The sequence below is a fragment of the Lissotriton helveticus genome, chromosome 1_1 (assembly GCF_964261635.1).
Source record: "Lissotriton helveticus chromosome 1_1, aLisHel1.1, whole genome shotgun sequence".
Lineage (NCBI taxonomy): Eukaryota > Metazoa > Chordata > Amphibia > Caudata > Salamandridae > Lissotriton > Lissotriton helveticus.
Window position 1 is genome coordinate 728,231,055 of NC_136057.1, and position 12,648 is coordinate 728,243,702.

The window sequence follows — 12,648 nt, forward strand, 5'->3', positions numbered from 1 at the left end:
TGTTGCAGAAGAGGAAGTAAGTGAGGAAGAGGATAGCGATTTGTGTACTGGTCAAATTGAGAAAGTAGAACCCTCTACTAGTGAAGAAATATATGAACATTATAGTGTTCATCCTTTGCATTCCAAGGAAGTCATGGGGAATGCTATTGAGTTGTTTCAAATGAAACAAGCCAAAGGGAGTCCCATTAGTGTTTGGGAGGAAAGTTTGGAAGCTCGGTGTTTCCCACAGCTTTTTCCAACAGGTCAGGGAGGAAGATATGATGAGCGACCTCATCAAATTCCTGCTTCTGAATACCGGACTTTGCGATTGTATGCAGGAGATGCTAGGTTTCGACAATGCATTCCCTATTTGTTTCATCTCCTGTTTGAAAGCGATCTATCTGGACTGTCATATGCAGTGAACCACATCTTGAAAAGTGGTATACACATGCAAAACATCTCGGCAAGTGACTTTATGGATAAAGTCAATGTCCAAGACAGTATTTTGGATTCTCACCTGATTAATCTCATGGCGTGTCAGCGTGGTACTAATGAGTACTGGTACCGTCGTCATGGTGATTTAAAATGTATGCTGAGGAACTTAGGTACTCCCACATGGTTCCTCACTCTGAGCTGTGCCGAGTATGGCTGGGAAGACTTACTTGAATTTCTACGAGAGGCAAATGCTAACGTAGATAACATCGAATTCAAGACACCCGGAGAACTGTGCTCTTTGGATCCAGTCAATGTATGTAGGTACTTCAATCATAGATTTGAAGCTATGATGTCTTTCATCATGAATAAGAAGAATCCACCTCTTGGAGAGGTGTTGGATTTCTTCTGGAGAAAGGAGTACCAAGCAAGAGGTGCTCCTCATATACATATGTTGCTGTGGATCAAGGATGCACCTAAATTTGGAACGGATCCAGAAGACTCAGTGATGAGTTTCATCCAACAGTATTCTACGTGTGCTGTTCCAAACGCAAAGGAGAAGAAAAGCCTAAGAGAAAAAGTTCTGCGTTTCCAAAGCCATCGATGTGGAAAGTACTGCCGTCGTAAATTCCGAAACAAGGACAAGTTCTACACCAAATGTCGTTTCGGTTTTCCACGACCGGTGATTTCTAAAGGAAGAGTAAACAGTTTGATGTCTTCGCTGCGACATAATGTCATGAAGAAATCACCTAAAAACACATACAATTTGAAGAGGAACGAAGAGTCCAAGTACATCAACGACTACAACCCGGTGATTTTGTCCATGTGGAATGCTAACATGGATATACAGTTTGTGGCTGATAACTGTATGGCTGTGGCTCGGTATGTGACGTCTTACATCACCAAAAAAGAGAAGACAGAATTGAAGGATATGTGGGAGGACATTTCCCATGAAAAGAGCCTCAGCAAGAAGTTGTACAGTTTCAGTCTGAAGATGTTATCGCATCGAGAAATTGGAGCTTACGAATGCTCTGACCGGTTGTCTTCAGCAAGTCTCTATGCCAAGTCCAGGAGTATCGTTTGGGCGAGTCTTGGTCTTGCTGCAACGCGTAATCGAGTTCTGAAACCTGTGCGGGAAATTGAGTATTTGGCGGAAAAGGAGCCAAACAGTACCGACATTTTGAAGACCAACATGTTGGATACATATTATCCAAATAGAAGCAGTCACCTCGACAATGTTTGTCTGTATGAGGTTCTTCAAAATTACATATTCAAGAGGAACATCAAAGAAGATACTGAGAAAGGAGTGTATGCTGTAATAGGAAGTGAGGGATGTCTGGTCAAGCAAAGAAAATGCCACTTGGTAAACCATCGAAAATTGAGTGGCGAATCTCCTGAAAAAAAGGAGTTTCTCTATTTAGCACTTTTGCAACTTTTCAAGCCTTGGCGTGCAGAAGAGGAACTGCTTGGAGATTTCCTCTGTTACGAAGACTCTTTCAATGCCGCCAAGGAGACCATAGAATGTCCTGCTTTTCCCAAATATGTAGAAATGTTGAATGCGGAAATTGAGCAGGAAGCAACGATTGCAGCCGAGATTGCCAGAGACAGTTCTCAGGACAGTCAGAGTTCTGCTTCATTGAGTCAGGATCCACTAGGAGGACCTGTTATCGAAAATGAAGCTGCCACTGCCATGAATGAAGTGGAAAGAGCCATGGCACATGCTCAGGAGGATGCGGTTAACTTAGAAGAGTTGGAAAGACAACTCAACGTTGAGCAGAGGAAAATATATGACGAAGTTACCATGCAAATTGATCATGGATTAAGTCATGACAAGAAAGAGTGCTCATGTACGTCGTTGAAGCCTGTCCGACTGTACGTGAGTGGAGAAGCGGGAACTGGAAAAAGTTTCCTCATTAAAGCAATTTCATGCTATTTGCAGGAAAGGACAGAGTCATCGCTGTCTTGTGTTGTCACCGCTCCAACTGGACTGGCAGCACATAACATTAAAGGGATTACTTTACATCGTTTACTGATGCTGCCAGTGGAGCATGACAACAAATTACAATATCACAAGCTATCTGGAGATGCTTGTTTTGAAGTTTCAAGAATCTTGAGGAAAATGAAACTTCTTATCATTGACGAAGTAAGCATGGTTTCCAATGTCATGCTTGCCTTTGTGCATTTGAGAATGCAAGAAGTTCTCAAAACAGAGTATGATGTGTTATTTGGTGGCAAACACATCATTGTTTTCGGAGATCTTCTGCAGCTGACACCAGTGAAAGGGCAACCTGTGTTCAAAATGCTCACGCATGAAGATACCAGGAAGTGCCTAGGCAGCATTGGCAACGTCAATATATGGTTAAACTTCAATTATGCTGAACTGCATGAAAATATGCGTCAGGCGAAGGATGAAGTTTACAAGACTATTCTACAAGATGTTAGAATTGGAAAAGTGACCGAGCATGGGAAAGAAGCTTTACATGCACGATTACTGTCAAATTTATATCCAGAACAAGATGTTGTGCCTGAGAATATTTTTCAGAAAATTACTGATAAGAAATCTGGAATATGTTTGATGCCAACTCTTGCAGAATGTGCCAAATTCAACAACAAAATGTTGCATTTAGAAAAGCAAGAGATTGTGAAACTGGAAGCTATTGACAGAGTAGAGCATATGGGATCAACAATTATTTTGTCTGAGAATCTGAAAACAAAATTGGATTCATTAGAGAAGAGTATATCTAAAACTGCAGGTTTTGAAAAGACTCTGAATGTGTGCTTGAACTGCCGTATAATTTTAAGAAGGAATTTACATGTTGAAAGAGGTCTGGTAAATGGATCAATGGGTAATGTTGTTGATTTTGTAAAATACAGAAATAGAGATGGAATTGAATTTTTAAAAATTAAATTTGATGGCATTGAGGAAGTACAGCTAATTGGTCGTTGCTCTGCTAGATTTTTGCTTGTAAAAGACTTATATGTTCGCCGTAAGCAGTTTCCTGTTTGCTTGGCATATGCGGTGACAATCCATAAATCGCAAGGTTTAAGTGTAGACAGTGCATTGGTGAATATTGGCAGTTCTGTGTTCAAGGAGGGTATGGCATATGTGGCATTGTCACGAGTTAGAACTTTATCGGGATTGTACTTGATTGAGTGTGATGTCACAAACATTTGTGCTGATCTAGATTGTGTTAAGGAATACAATAGGTTAAGAAGAGAGTATGCGCCACATTTGCCTCAGTATCCTTTGTTTGAGAAACGTGTGGTAGGCCGGAAACGAAGAAATGTGACCAATACTGGGGAGGTTGTAGCAAAAAGACGAAAAGTCGATGAACCTAAAATTACAAGCAGAAACAAAAAGGATTCTGTTGAAGATGTTGTTGGTTTTCAATTTGAAAACAGTTCTGGTGTCAACTGCTATGCTAATGTAGTGTTTAATGTTTTGTTTTCTCTAGAAAATGTAAAAGAAGAGATTGTGGTCAATTCTGATCAAAGATTTTGCAGTTTGTTAAATTCTGTGTTAGAGAAATGTAGCACTGATAGAAGAAACATAGAAAGTGTGTCTGAAATTCGAAATCTGTTAGACAGATGTTCAGGCCAAACACAATTCTCTCAAAATATTCAGCAAGATTGTCAGGAGTTTTTAATGTATATGCTTGATGTATTACATGCTGAAGGTGTAGATGTAGATCAGCTGTTTGGGCTTTCTTATCAATGGCAGCATGACTGCGAGAACTGTATGGTATCAAGTACTACTAGTGTAGACTCAGAAAGATTTATATATTTAACTTTGCCAGACAGTAAATCAGTCTCCTTTAATAAGCTAGTAAAAGCAGCTGATCACAACATGGAGTGTAGCCAATGTAAATCTGAAATGATGTCCACATTATTTATACGAACATATGGCCAGTATGTCATTTTAATGTTCCAACGATGTAGGCCTGATGGAACAAAATTGACAACTTTAATTAAAAATTTTGTAGCTTCGCAGTTGTCAATATCAGGAAGGACTTTTGTAACTGCAGCAATTATATATCATGACGGCCCTTCAATAACATCAGGACATTACACAGCTTATTTAAAGTCTAGAAATGGCTGGTCATTCTGCAATGATTCTGTTTTAATTTTCAAAAAAAAATTGCCGTATGACCTTAAAAACTCTTACCTGGTGTTTTTAAAACCAAAATTTTAGGGAAATAATCTCGGGATGTGCTCTGTGGAATTTCAAGAAGTTCTAATGGCTCCTACACAATTTGGCCTTGAGGATAAGTGTAGTTCAGAGACATAACTTCTAACCAAAGGACTGGACGTCATGGAGAAATACGTGCACTTTGAATGAGTTCAGAAAAACTGTTTCTTTTTATAAGCTAATTGAAGCAGCCAATCAAAACATGGAGTAGAGGGAATGTAAGTCTGCAATGCTGTCTACTGTTTTACATTGCTTTGTGATTAAAAGTGATGTAGAGAATTAAATAATTGTAGTAGTCATAGAGGTAGTGTAAGTCTGCTTCATAGTAAGCAGTATCAGTGTCATAGGAAATGTAGAACATGACTGAGCAAGAAGGGGAAGATATTACTATTCCAGGATTGTGAAAATGATCTTCAACATTTTAATTCTGAAAGTTGCGGAAATGCCAAATGACGGGATTGGCTTACAAGAAATCCAAGAGTTATAAATGGCTCTGACCAGATTTGGCCTTGTGGAAACTTGTGGTAGAGAGCAAGAAGTCATTTATTGCATGTAACGTGTTTTTAAAAACGATGGAGATTTTCTTTCAGAAAGTGGCGGGCTGAAAGTAATAACAGCACAAAAGAGTGTAAGCTGTTCATAGGACATCCTTGGACGTCATGGAAAGTAAGTTAACTTTAAGGAGTTCTGAATTTTGATTTCTTATGTTGTATGGGTTTTTTAAACACAATCATTTTGATTGTGTTTTTTTTTCCCCGCTGTTATATGATGAATACCTTCAAGTCACTGTTTTTAGGGAATTTTGATACATTCTGAGAACAGCAAAAATAAACCATTTAACATGTATAATTAATTCTGTACTGTTTGCATTTATGATGTATATGTAGAACTGTGTAGGAGGCATGGAGAAGGTGAGGCTTCTGTAAGTGTCAAAGTTGTTGCATGCAGTGCTGCACTTCTGCGTATTCTTTCATATGCTAGACTACATCTGCACAATGAGATACCTAAGCAAAGGAAACACAAGTGATGTGATTGTGAAATGAGCAAAATAAATTGCACGTATTTCAATTACATCACCTGTGTTTCCTATCATTACGAATCACATTGTGCAGATCAAGTTTAGGTCTGTCCAGGGAAACATAGGAGGTTTGGACTTTGTTGAAGAGTGCAGTGGACATGACTCACTTCATTGGTAGACCTTCACATGTATTATCTCCTCTGTACTCTTCAACAAGTGTAAATCTCATCTGCAACCCTGAGTAGGCCTCACCTCAAACAAACCTCTGGATAGTAGACATCTTATTGGCATCCTGAAGCAATTATTTAAAATTTTAGTGTCTTGTGACACTTTTCTGAAACAACAGCAATGCAAAAGATGCACCATGTTTTAAGATAGGCCTCACTTCATCTGCTTCAAGATACTGTTAGTTTAAAATGTATATCTTTAGGACTGTGTAGGGGGCCTGGAGAAGCAGAAGCTTCTGTAAGTGTCAAAGTTGTTGAAAAACTGTTTGTCCTTCAATCTTTTCCCTTGTCTTTTCTAATTTTTAAATACATGTTTTAATATTTTTCAAATGTTTGTTCTCTCTTTCACAGATTGAAAGTATAAAAACAAAAAGTGAGTAATTTAACGACAATTATAAGGTAAATATTTTATACTCTTTTCGTTACATTTCTATCACATTTAACTACTATTAGTTCCACTGCTTCATTTCTTTAACCCTCAGTTTCCTGCCTTTGCTACTTCCCTCATTCCTTTCTCTATTACCTACTTACTCAACTCCTTCCACTCTTTTTCTCAGTCCCTCTCTTCTCATAGTTCCTCACTCTTGTTCACTCACTCCGTCTCTATTACTCTTAGTGTCTTTGACTGATCACTCTATCACTACTTGTTCATAATGCTTTCTCTGTGTAGTTGAAGCACACTAAGGGGAATATTATGAACACAGCCAATAAAATTATTGCTCTTTTTATTGGCAGAAAACTGGTGCAAAAGTGGTTTTAGCGGCAGTTTTCTGCCACAAAAGCAGCTTTAGCGACACATTTCTGCCAATAAAAGTGCAAAACTTTTATTGCCTATGTTGATGATATGGCTCTATGTTACTTACATTTCTTTGCTGTTTCAATTAATCTTTTTCTGTTATTTTTTGTTTTCTGTTTTCTATTTTTTCTCTCTGTTATTCCTCATGTTTTAATCTTATTTAAAAATTCACTCACATTCTCCAAGAAACTCTTCTTTGTTAATGTTATACTCTCTTTTTTTTTCTTTCACTTCGTTATCTATTTTGTTTTTCACAATTATACCCTCTTCTGTCTTTTCTTCGGTAAATAGATCTATTAAACAGTATCTCTTCTTTACTCCCTATAGCTGTCTTTCTTTTAACATCACTCTCTGTTTACTTTCCTTATACTTACACTTTTTTTTTTTTTTTTTTTTTTTTGGTTAGCTCCCGGTCCGCGTACCGGGAAGCTAACCCGGGAGCGAACCAAAAGAAATAGAGCTTGCCAGAGTGCTAAACATTCTAGCAATTTTTTTTGAAAGGGAAGGTAGTTCTGAAAAGAACTTTTTTTTAAATATTTTTGTTGTTTTATATTTTTTTTTTTTTTTTTTAACATTTTTTGTTTTTTTTGTATTTTTTGAACGATTTTATATTTTTTTTGGTTTTTTTTGGGGGGGGGGTAAACAACAAAAAACAGGCGTTGAAAAGGGCTCAACAGGAGCAAAAAAAAATTACTGGGGGCGGTTAGGGCAATCATGGTGTTCATACGCCAGGTTGAGTGCATTGATGCTCATGTTGCCACAAGCTAATAATGCACGACAGTGCATACATAAGTGAATCATGTGCCCAAAATTTTCTTGAATATTTGGCACAGTTTCCCGTGCCTCTTCTGGTGTTAGAGAAATCGGTATTGTTGGTCTGGCCACAGGAGTTGGTCTTGGATTGTCCTGCATATCCCTTATTTCCGCCTGGCTGTAATTTAGTGGATGCTTCCTTGTCATGTGCCTGTGCATTGTGTGATTTCCATAGCTATATTTTTTGTCCGTCCCTCTGGACAATTGTTCTTTGCATATGCGGCAGGTGACATACCTCGCATTGACTTTTTTTTGGCCAGGAGGGATCGAATAAAACTGCCAGATGAAACTGGCTTTCTTTCTGGAAACCCGGGGCAACTCTTCTAAGAACTGTGGTTCTTCTCCCTCCTCATCCATTTCTTCATCTTCCTCCTCAGTGTCGGTAATGACCTGGGGAGGTGGTCCTCTCTTCCCATGAGGAGGTGGAGGTGGTGGTGGGGGTGCACCAGCTGAAGCAACCAATGAAGCCATTTTCCAACAAGCAAAATAGGTCTTCCTCTCACAATGATGAAAGTCAGAGTGAGGAAAGAAGGAGGGGTTTTCATCATTTGGGAAAAACAATACTTCTCAACCAATGAAAAGTGTTATTTTTAGGTCACCTGACCTAGCCTTACATCATTATGAAACCAAAAGTGAAATGAACCAATGAAAAGTTTTATTAACAAGTCACATGACCTCTCACGCTCATGTTACGCGCTGCGGAACGCGCCCCGGTTAGCTTCCGGGTCGCTGAGCTTCGCGCCTCGGTCCGCGCCCCGGGACACTTCCGGGTGCGCTAACGCGGTACGTCACAAGACGCATTACGCGGCAACGCGATACGTCGCGCTTTCGCGACGCGCCCCGGTTAGCTTCCGGGTCGCTGAGCTTCGCGCCTCGGTCCGCGCCCCGGGGCACTTCCGGGTGCGCTAACGCAGTACGTCATAAGACGCATTACGCGGCAACGCGATACCGTCACTAAGTTGATTTTTTACCGGTTCGCGGACCGGGTCGCGGCATCAAATTGAGCTAACGGGAAGCTTCCCGGTTCGCGGACCGGGAGCGAAACAAAAAAAATATTTAAAAAAAATTATTAATAAACATATAAAATATATTTTTGGATTTAAATAAGAATACATTTTACAGCTATAGATATTTGCTATTAAAAAACCATTGAAATTTACTGAAAAAACCATAGGTTATAAACCATATATAGTTAGGAATTAGCATTTACAAAACCTTGAAAATTCACTGAAAAAACCATAGGTTATAGACCATATATAGTTAGGAATTAGCATTTAAAAAACCTTATTTTACCCACACAAAACCAATGAAATTCCATATATAGTTAGTTGTACTAACTATATATCACGCACCCGCAATCCACTGCTGATCATGTCACATATTACATCATTCATGACATGGTCAGGGACATCACTGATGACATCACTGATGACATCTCAAATGACATCACTGATGACATCACTGATGACATCTCAAATGACATCACTGATGACATCACTGATGACATCTCAAATGACATCACTGATGACATCACTGATGACATCTCAAATGACATCACTGATGACATCACTGATGACATCTCATTTGACATTACTGATCACATCACTGATGACATCATTCATGTGATAATACGATGAACCTCTTCAGACTCTAATATAACCTTAGATACACTCAGTGTAAACAGACACTCACAGACTGTCACTCATCCATGGAGTTACTTACACACCTAGTCAGTCATGCAAAGAATCAATCACACCTCCATTTTCACAACTATACAGTTATACACATCTTACTTATTCAAACATATACTAAAACATATTTACTCACTTATACAATCCTGGATACAAGAGCACAATGATCCATACAGCCACTCACACATTCACTGGCTCTTATGCACAGTTATTTATATATGTCAACTCTCACATGTACTGTATTTTACATATGTACTTACTTTGACATGTAGCACTGAGATATCCATTCACTCACCAATACAGTCATGCACACAGTCAACCGCCCATACAGCTGTTTCCACATGCACTTTTGAACCCATACATCTATGCACAGAGTCATACACCTCCCAGCCACCCACACACACACTCAGTCTCCCATACAAATGCTTGGGCAACCAATCAATAACCCATATAGTTACTCATATAGCTACTGATCAACACATGCAGCAGTTTACAGAACAACAGACATAATGATGCACAAATTAAGACAGTTTAGTCACTAACCCATGCACTCAGTGAGACACATTTAACCACTCACTCATACAGTCAGTCATGCACCTACTAAATCCTTCATCCAGATACTTATACATCCACTCATTCTTAAATATGTAAGACATATTTTAACTTTACAGAAAAATACAGTCACTGTATGATGTCATCAGTGATGTCATCAGTGATGTCATTTGAGATGTCATCAGTGATGTCATCAGTGATGTCATTTGAGATGTCATCAGTGATGTCATCAGTGATGTCACTGACCATGTCATGAATGATGTAATATGTGACATGATCAGCAGTGGATTGCGGGTGCGTGATATATAGTTAGTACAACTAACTATATATGGAATTTCATTGGTTTTGTGTGAGTAAAATAAGGTTTTTTAAATGCTAATTCCTAACTATATATGGTCTATAACCTATGGTTTTTTCAGTGAATTTTCAAGGTTTTGTAAATGCTAATTCCTAACTATATATGGTTTATAACCTATGGTTTTTTCAGTGAATATATATATATATATATATATATATATCCACCAAAGTTTCAACCACTTGATGCCACCGATTTTGATGTCACCGCAGCACCGCCGAGAGAAACGAGAGACCCAGTAATTCCGTGAGTAATTAGTTTTTAATATCTGCAATGGACAGCATAACGTTTCGGCCTTCCAGAGGCCTTGGTCACATGGCGCCACAGAGGGCGGTGGCAGAAATTTAAAGTGCTAGTGCATTTAAAATTGACAAATCACAGTAGGGAAATGATGGCGGTACAATGGATGTGGTAAAAATACTCCAATTTTAAGTTTAACATTACTAAGTACCGGTCATGCATACATTCAAATTTTGGGATAAATCCATGTGTAATTGACAATACACCGGGTGAATATATAACGGCAAATTTTGATAATTTACACCAGTCAAAGGAAGATTTTATATTACACAATTTCCATGGCTGCCGCATGTTAGTGGGATAAATCCCTCGGCCCTTCTATATATTGACATGACTGTCAGTCCATCACCAATTATATACAAATGTACACCATATTAAATACTCCAAAATCTACATAATGTGCAAACATCCTATAAAGACGTTAAGCCTATGGGGCTAAATTCTAATATGCACATACAAAAAAGGAGGGGAACTAAAACCATAAAGAACATTTGCCAGGTATCACCCATTCAGTTAATCCATTAAATACAAGTGTAATGCAAACACATCAAAATTCATATTTTTATCCTACATAGGAACAAAAAGAACCCCCTACTGGACAAATCAACCATATAATAAAAAAACAGTGCTCAATATGTGTATGTGGGTGATTGGCACATTCCATATGTCACGTAGATGTAATATTTGTCAGACTGATCCCAGTCTGACAACCGGACATATAAAAAGTGGCAGGTTCTATATAATCCAGAACAGAAAGACTAACAGACAAAAACAATAGCAAGTACATCATTTTCAAATCCCAGCAAAAATATATATTTACACATCGTATCTACAATAACCAGTTTGTATCACAGTAGGTTTATATTATTGTATGTACAAATGCGCACTATGTAAGCTGAGTTAGGCCTAAATCAGCACTGATCTTGAACTTGTTAATTGCCTCAGAGACAGGTGAAAAAGTCTTCTGAGGCATTAAGTCCATGTGGGGCCTTACTATCTAACATCAGAATATATCTGGTTTCCAACTTCCTTAATGCTGCATTCCTGTCGCCTCCCCTTCTCATGGGGGCTATTGAGTCAATGGCGTAATATCTCAATAGAGTACTATTGCTGTTATGGTACTCCTTGAAGTGTCTCGCCACCGGGTATGCTGGGTCATTGGTGTTGATGGCCCTCAGGTGTTGGAGAACCCGCTTGTGGACTTGCAGCTTCGAGCTGCCCACATATCTCAAGCCACACGGGCACTCCAACACATATACCACAAACTCACTTTTGCAGGTAAGTTTTTGATTGATCTTGAACGGGACTGCAGAGAACGGGGTGAGATATTCTGTTCTATTTACCCCATGGGTACATGCCTTGCATACAGAGCATTTCCTAAAACCTCTACTACCACACAACCAATCCTTTTTAGTTATTACTTCTGGACTGGATTTAACTAGGGCATCTTGTAGGGAATAGGCTCTTCTGTAAGTAATAGCCGGTTTTCTCGGCATGACCTCGCCAATAACTGGGTCACACTTTACCAGGTCCCAGTGTTTATTGACAATCTTGCGTAGTGCCCCGTGCTGATTGTTGAAAGACCAAATTAATCTGACTGGTTGCTGCATAGGTAAAACAGTTGGAGCCTGAGATTTCTTATGGAGTAAGGCAATCTCATTGGGGAATACATTGGCCTTACGAATAGCAGTATCAACAATGCTTTCATTATATCCTCGTGCCAGAAACCTGAGTTTACTGGCATGTTGTGCTGACGTGCATTGTGACTCAGTACTGCATATCCTTCTAATCCTGAGCATCTCCCCATACGGGATGCTCCTGATTAGGTGAGGAGGATGATGACTATGGGCATGCAGTACTGTGTTCCCTGCCGTCGGCTTTCTGAATAGTGCTGTTTCCAAATGACCATTTTTTACTTCGATGGATACATCTAAAAAAGTTGCCTGGTGTTCACTGATGTTAGAAGTGAAACACAGGTTGTAGTTGTTGACATTTACTTGGGAAATAAAATGTTCTGCCTCTATGCGTGTGCCTTTCCAGATCATAAAAACGTCGTCGATATATCTGTACCAACGCACGATATGATCTCTACAGATGTCCGAGTAAACTCCATGGAGTACCTGCTTCTCCCAGTACCCCATATGAATACAGGCATAACTGGGAGAAAAACAGGCCCCCATGGCCACTCCCCTGATCTGTTGAAAATGCTGTTGGTTAAACATGAAAAAGTTGTTATTCAGGCAAAAGCTAATCATGGACAGTAACATCTTATTATGTTCCACAAACTCAATCGCAC